An 8,270-nucleotide genomic window follows, 5' to 3' on the forward strand; every position below is an offset into this window, starting at 1 on the left:
TCCTACTTATCCGCGTCGCAGGATGACACCACCTGTATCCTTCTCTCATGCATGTGATCGAATGCCTGACTTTGATTTTCTCCAGTTTTTGTTTAGTACCCTAGAGCCTCCGAATGCTGGTGTGGACCACGCATGTCTGATTCAGCCCTTTGGGACCCTTCTTTCCTTTTGAGTAGGACTTCTTAGTCTACCCCTTCTGTCAATCCCACTTTAGGAGAGGATAATATATGATCCTTAATCGAGAGTTTTCTCGGGCTTCGGTCTGGGATGTAATTAACCACGGGGGCTTGCGCCCGTGGGAAACTTGGTCCCCACAATCTACTAAACCCTATTCGATCTCTTGCATCGGGTGGGGGAAATCCGTGACTAGGTCGTGTATATTACTATCCATCGAGGTGTGTTGGCGTCAGCCTCTATCCTCAATGGTTAGTCGTATGTACGATCCAATCTGCCCTTCCAATCGACCCGTTCGCGCGGTGCTTTTTTCGGAGGTCCACACACATTCTCAATCTTGTTTCCAACAATCCCCCCCTTTTTGTGATAGAAAAAATATTTATTGTTTGAATTACAAATAATAATTCTTCTCTCCTAAGCTCCCTCTTAATGAATAAACCTTATACACCATGGGAAAAATAAAATTTCATCCCTCCTTTTTTTAATTTTGATTTTTATAATCAAGCACAAAACAAACAACAAGGCAAATAAACACAAAAATATAAACACCAAAAAGACCCTAAAACAATCAAGCACGACACGAGACTAAGTTCACAAGAAAACTTCAAACAAACATAACCATATATAAACAACCTCCCCCTAAGAGCATTTTGACATCCATTTTAACATCAAACCAAACATAAACAAAACTTAAAGAACTTCAAATCAAAATATAAACATTGGTAACAAACCAAACACAAATAATAAATAATGGTAACAAACCAAACACAAGCAATCTCCCCCTTTTGACATCAGCAAAAAGAGGGGAAAATCACAAAAAAAAAAAATCTCTTGAATATGAAAGTTTTTATGGACAGATCTAGATGTTGACAAGGAATAAAATTAAAAAAAAAAAATTACACAACATTAAAATCCTACAAGATTTTTAAACTCGTTTTTAAAGTCAATGAATAATTAAGAAAAGAAAATATCAAAAGGTTCAATGTTCATTCTAGAAAACATAAATATCAAATAGAATAATTATTGCAAAAATAATTGACAAGAAAAAAAAATTAATTCAATAGTTGAAATTATTATTAGATGCATGGATTTTTATAAGAAATAGAAATATAAAAAAAGAACCAAATGTAGTGAGGGCTAGGGGTGTCAATATTTGACACAACCCAAAAACCCGACCAGAACGGACATAAAATTATTGGGTTCGGGTCAATTCGAACCCAAATCGGGTCAGGTTCGGGTTAGGAATTTTAACCCCTTTCTAAAATCGGTCCGGTTTGGGTTAACATGGTAACCCGTCAGGCCATCTCGTCGCATCATGTCGCAGTTAGGGATCCATCACCGTCAGGCCATCGCATCTCCTCAAGCTGTCACCGTATTAGGGCATTGTCGCATCCGTCAGTCGTTCCCTCTATGGGCTCCACTAGCCTACCCTCTTACAGCCGAGTGCGGCCATCGCTGCCCTCCACCGGCCTGCCATCAGTGCGTCACCAAGTTGGTTTTTTTGTTGTTCAAGAAATATCACTGCACTCGACCGGATTGTCATGTCTGTCAGCCGGCTTTCCATTCTTTTTCTTCCAGTTCCTCCATCGACCTTCCATGACCATCCATCGGCCTGCTCTCGCACGCCGGCTTCTGCCTGTGCTTCTTCTTCCAGTGGACCAGTCCCTCCTTTTCATGTTAAGTTGGGTTGACCCGAACCTAAAACGGGTCGGGTTCGGGTCCAAAAAATTGCCCAATTTGTAAAAATGGGTTGGGATCAAGTTGACTCAAATAATGTCGAGTCAGTTCTAAGTTTGATCCGAACCTGACCTGTAACCCAAAATTGACACTCCAAGTGTGAGCTTATTTTATGCCTCTTATCAACTAGAATTGAGATGTTGTCTCAATTGTATATATTTTTTTTTATTTTGACTTTTGCTTGGAGAACATTGCACATCTTTTCAAGTTGGGCTCAATTTGTGGCTCTTTTCGATTATAGCACACTTTATGCATCTTTTAGCATTTTGTCCTTTCCACACCTAAAATCAGCAAATCTTAGCTTATGTTATTATCTTCTAAATAAAAGAAACAAAAATTTCTTATATAAATAAAATTAAACCACAAAACAAAATCTAATGGATAATAATAAAAATAACACTTTCGATAAGAAAATAAAAAGAATGAAAGTTATATATTTTTTGCAATAATTATAACTATAAGATAAAATATTTATCATTTCATGAAGATGATCTCCTTATCTAAATCCAATTTTAATTTGATTTAAAGTGTGAGAAAAAAAAGTAATGATATACCATTAGAATGCAACTTTTTTTTTTTTTTTGAAAATTATTTTTAAAATTGTATCATTTAAATCAATATTTTTGGTTTAGTCAATAATAACTCATGAATTTAAAAAAGAACTAAACTTTTTTTTAAATGTACAACATAATCAAAATAGAATAAAAAGATCATAAATAAAATGCCACAATTTCAACACGAAATATCTAAATTAAACTACATAAATAAAACATTACAATCAAACTAGAATAAAAAATATATAACCATAATATCTTGCGGATCTTGAACTGGAGGAGACTATGGAGGACTAAACTGGATAAAGTTGCTATTGATGGTAGCTAGTTTAGTGTTAATTAAATCAACTTATTCTCTCACCTAACCTATATCTTTATTATATCAAAAGTCATGCTGATCCAAGCGAGTCTCAATATGATCAAAATATTGATCAAAATGAACTCATGTTTATAAATCTCTAGATTATTTCTTGATAGAAATGATGCTCTGGTTCAGGAGCAGCAGCACGTGCAGGTGCTGGAGCAGGGGCCTCTTCTTCTCCAATTTCATCTCCTTCATACTCTTGATCCCGATGAAACAAAATACAAAAGGAGGCATCAGTAAAATAGATAGGTAGATTACTTGGAGAATCGGGATGAATAAGATTATACTTCTTCTCCAGAATATTTGCAATCAGGTGTCCTAAAATAACATTCATCTTTCTTCTAGTGGAAGGAAGTATAATATCAGTCAAATTATTGAGGCCATCCATGATCAACTGGGATTCATTAATATGAGTTTTCTTCATTATATAATATGTAACAATGGAAAGTAGAGGGGTAATATTGATTCGGTCACCATCTTTAGGAATAATAGAAGTTCTTAAAACATACTGAATGATCTTAGCATTTTGATTTAATGTTTGAGTAAGGGGTAGATGTGAGATGGAAGGTATACCCCTAAGAGCTTGATTGGCTTCTGACCAATCAAATCACTTCTAAAAATTATGTAATGTGCCCTAACTCCTTTAATTCTAAGGTGCAGAAATGTTCCTAAATCTTCCTTAGTAATCTTAACTCTTTAATGGAAAACATAGGATGACATTATCGTATGGTTTTCTCCGATCCTCAAATTGGAAAGAAAGTAATAGAATGTGTCAGAATGAAATGTATAAATCAAGGTGTGAATGAATAAAAATTGCGAAGAATTAAAGAGAAGAATGATTGAAATGTTTATGTCTTCTTGAATGAGAAAATGAGGAGTGATTTTGGCTTGAACAAACCTATCGTAGGCTTGCCCTTTTTCTCTCGAGAGAAAGTTATCATCTCATTCGATACGAGATGAACTTCCCTAGGTCTGACGAACTCTCTCTCTCTCTCTCTCTCTCTCTCTCTCTCTCTCCTGCTAGCCATTTGAGAAGACTTAAACACGAGGATTGAAAATGAAAAGGAATGTGAAGAAAGTAAAAAAAAAAGGCTTCCAACTTAAAGAAAATGAATAATTTTGAACTGTATGAAACTAGGTTCATACATACGATTAGAAAGTTTGTATAATATGAACTGAAGTTCTTATAGACGAACATAAACTAGCAAGAACAATTATTGTAGCAAAATAACTTTTTGTAAAGTTATCTTTTTGAAGATTCAATTCTTATGATCTGTGACTAACCTGATCATTTAGTTGAACATGTGTTCATCTGGTAAGATCATTTAATAAATATTATACTTGTCAGTTGAGTTTGTCCGCATGCAGATTGACAACTAGATTGTATAGATGAACATGTGTTCATATAGTTGATGTTCAAAAACAATTATCCTTGGAAAGCCCGCCATATTCATACATATGAATAATTGACAATTCGTATACATGATGATGTGTTCGTACTATATGATCACCATAAAAAAATTGTCTATTTAACTCAGAGAAGAAAATAATGTAAAATATGGATAATTTGTATAGTATGAAAGTGGTTCGTATAATACGAGTGGAAAAAAAATTTAGATTTTCACATGATGACCAAGATACTTTTCCAAAATAATTCAAATAAGATCCACAACACTATAAAAACAAAAATAATAAAAGGATAAATTGAAAATAATAAATAGAGATATATCAACCAAAATAAACCACAACAAAGAACAAAAACATAATCATAAATACAAATAAAATACATCACAACATAATTTACAAAATTATAATTGTTAGGCATGAATATCAATAACACTCAATCTTATTCTTAAGGTGCTGAAAGTCAAAAACAAGTGGTTTTGTGAAAATATCTGCAATTTGATTTTTTATGGCTACATGATGTAGCTCAATTTCTCGTTTTAAGATATGATCCCTAATAAAATGATGTTTTATGTCCATATGCTTAGTTTTTGAGTGTTGAATTGGATTCTTTGAAATACAAATGACATTTATATATCACAGAAAATTGGAATATAATCAATTAAAAAACCTAAATCAATAAGCTATTATGTTAACCATAGAACTTATGCCGCACAACTTCCTAAGGTTATATATTCTATTTCAGTAGTAGAAAGGAATACTAAATTATATTTTTCACTATATCAAGAAATTAAAGAGTTTCTAATGAATTGATAAGTTTAAGAAGTACTTTTTCAATCAATCATACATCCTATAAAATCTAAATCAGAATATCTAATGATTTCAAAAGATGTATTGTTCATAGGATACAAAATTACTAAGTTTTGAGTTCCCAAAATATATCTCAGAATCCTTTTAACAATAATCAAATGGGATTTTTTTGGATCAGCTTGAAATCTAGTATAAAGACAAACATTAAATATGATATCAAGTCTTTTAGCAATCAAATAAAGTAATGTCCTAATTATTTCACTAAATTTCTTTTGATCAACATATTTGCCTTTAGAATCCTTCTTTAATTGAACTGAGGAACTCGTTGGTGTACTTTTGGTTTAGCATCATCCATTTCATACTTTTTAATGATATCCTTGTGGTATTTTGATTGACTAAGAAATGTGTCATCCTCTTTCTGTTTTATGCTAAAACTAAGAACGTACCTCAAGTTTCCTATCAAACTCATTTCAAATTCATTACTCATTATTTTTGAAAAATAATCACAAACATATTTATTAGTGGATCCAAACAAGATATCATCAGGTGGTGTTTCATCTCATCGTATCGCATCTATAAGAAATGAGGGTTGATAAGGTGACCATTCTCCTCCACGAATCTAATTTGAAGAGATTTCGAACTGGTGGCATTTAAAAAGTCTCTTGTCCTATAAAGTTTGACCCTGATCAACTTAACATACATATTCTAGAGGCAATCATCCTCATCTTCTGACCATTCATGGATGCAACACCTAAAAATCTCATTTGCATTCTCCTTTTGCTCCAACGGAGTGTTACTGACTCGTGATATAAAACCATGCATCCTCCGACTTGCATCATAAAATCTTTCTTTGTTGAGGACTCTTTTCATACTTTCTATACATGGTCAAAATATTATGAATGACTCAACAAATATACTTCAATTATTATGTATGCACTCTTTAAATAGCGGAGTGTAAACATATCCAAGCATCACTTACATCCATAAAATATAATAGGATAATAATGAACCTTACAACTTTACAGTCTATCTGATGGGACTAGATATTGCCAACTATATGATATGTTCAAGTAGGTGAACGAGATAATTTAAGAATCATATGCTTTTAAAGACATTATTAACTAAGGAATCCAATGTTCTGAGCAAGGACATATTAATTGTTTTTTACAAAATAATACACTGTCCACAACAAGTGCACATTTATATTCAAATTTTAAAAATTCCTTTCAAAATATAACAGATTACATACATAATCAATATAATTACATGAATGGAAAATATTGCAAGCTCATCCACCCTACTTTTAGTTGCTTCAAGAAGGGGAAATCTACGATTTGGAAGAGGATGTGTAAAATTAAGAGGATGTGTAAATATATATATACTGATTTTTGTGACTTTGCAAAATTTTCATTTGCTTTATTTTCTTGCATACTTTGATAATTTGATCAATTATGCATAACTTTTAAGTGTTATATGTTTTTCCTACGAATACATAACATTGTGAATTCAATGCTAATGTCAACATCTACTTGCATTGTTAGCATTAATCACTCATGAAAAGATGTGATAATAAAATAAATAGATTAATTATATGTTAAAATAACTATTATTACAGGCCTCAAGTGGTGGTCCGGCGAGGGTGAGGGTCTCAGGTGGTTGTCCTGCGAACACTACAGGAAAATCACCCATTACCGGCGGAATTTTCTGGCGGCTTTCCGTTTGTTTTCCGACGGATTTCCGGCGGCTAATTTTCCGGTGGCTTTTCTAGATTAGATTATTAATTTTATGAAATTATATAGTTTAAATATAAAATATTAAGAAGCTTAACATATTTTGCATTACAGCCAAATGGTTTTCCGGCGCGGTTTTTACCGACGAAATTTTAACCACCGGAAAATCTCCGCTAACTTACAAAACCGTCGGAAAAGGCTCAATATCCGTCGGAAATGGGTAATTTTTTTGTAGTGGAAGATGGGGCCCTCAAGTGATGGTCGGGCGAAGGTGAGGGCCTCAAGTGGTGGTCCAACGAGGGTGAGGGCCTCGAGTGGTGATACGGCAAAGGTGAGGGACTCAAGTGGTGGTCTAGTGGAGCAATAACGTTAGGTGGTGGTCTGGCGGAACTCAGGCAGGTATTGAGGAGAACCTTCTATTCCTTCTCTTCTCTTTTTCTCCTCTTACTTGGGTCATCTTTTAAAGAGAAATGAGGGGTTTATTTATAGATTTCTAAATTGGTATGACTCATAAATATGTGAGAGATCAAGGGTAAATAGGGAGTGGTTAGATGGACGGTCGATGTTGAATCCCTTGATCATGTACCGTTTGATGGACATTTGAACGTCTTAGTGATGTCGGAATTTGATGATCTTAGCCTCGTTGGATTTGTCTCGTCGAGCCGCTTGGTTCGACTATATTGGTGGAATTTTGAAAAACATGTTTTAAAAAATATTAGTTTTCTTTGGAAATTCTAAAATTAAAGCTAAATTCTAATTCTAAAATTAAATTATCCCGTTAAAAAAAGGTATATCACCTCGAAAGGTGAAAATAAAATTTTAGGACAGGATTCAGATTTAGAATTATGAATCTCATCTTGAGAATTATGATTGGATGCTAAAGAGAACTTTAAATGGCCCCGAAGGGCCAAGATGAGGTTTAACTAAATATTCAGTTACAATAATCAAGAAGTGTGATCTTTAAGTTTATATCTAAAGTGTTATCAAGGAAATATATGTCTCTCCAAAGAGAGAAAATACTATTCAATAATAATTCTTTGAATATAATAATAACGATCATCTTTAATCTTTCCTAATGGAATCTAATATAAATTTTGAAAATTTAATTTTTAAAATTAAGTGCGTGTGTGGTTCTAAATCTCCTATGAGCGTAAGCCATCGTAGTTAATTACATCGTAGGAAAACAAAGTTCTCTACGAAAACTCTCGATTAAAATAGTGGCAAAATTTTATTAGTTTTTCTAAGAGTGATATCAAAAAGAGAAGGTGAATTTTAGAATATCGGTTGAGCACTTATTAACCGAATCAAAGAAAGAAAGGTAGGGGACATTTTGAGATTCCAGAACCATCCGGAAGTGTCCTAACTTAATCTAAATGTTGGGCTTTACATTTTCGATTGAAATAAAATTTAATTAAAGTTGAGCATTTTCTTAAAAATTTAGGATTATATTCTCGGAGGTTGGGGTCTTATAATCAAATATCTTCCCTGGATCAGAAA

The sequence above is a fragment of the Dendrobium catenatum genome, unplaced genomic scaffold, assembly GCF_001605985.2.
Source record: "Dendrobium catenatum unplaced genomic scaffold, ASM160598v2 fragScaff_scaffold_847, whole genome shotgun sequence".
Lineage (NCBI taxonomy): Eukaryota > Viridiplantae > Streptophyta > Magnoliopsida > Asparagales > Orchidaceae > Dendrobium > Dendrobium catenatum.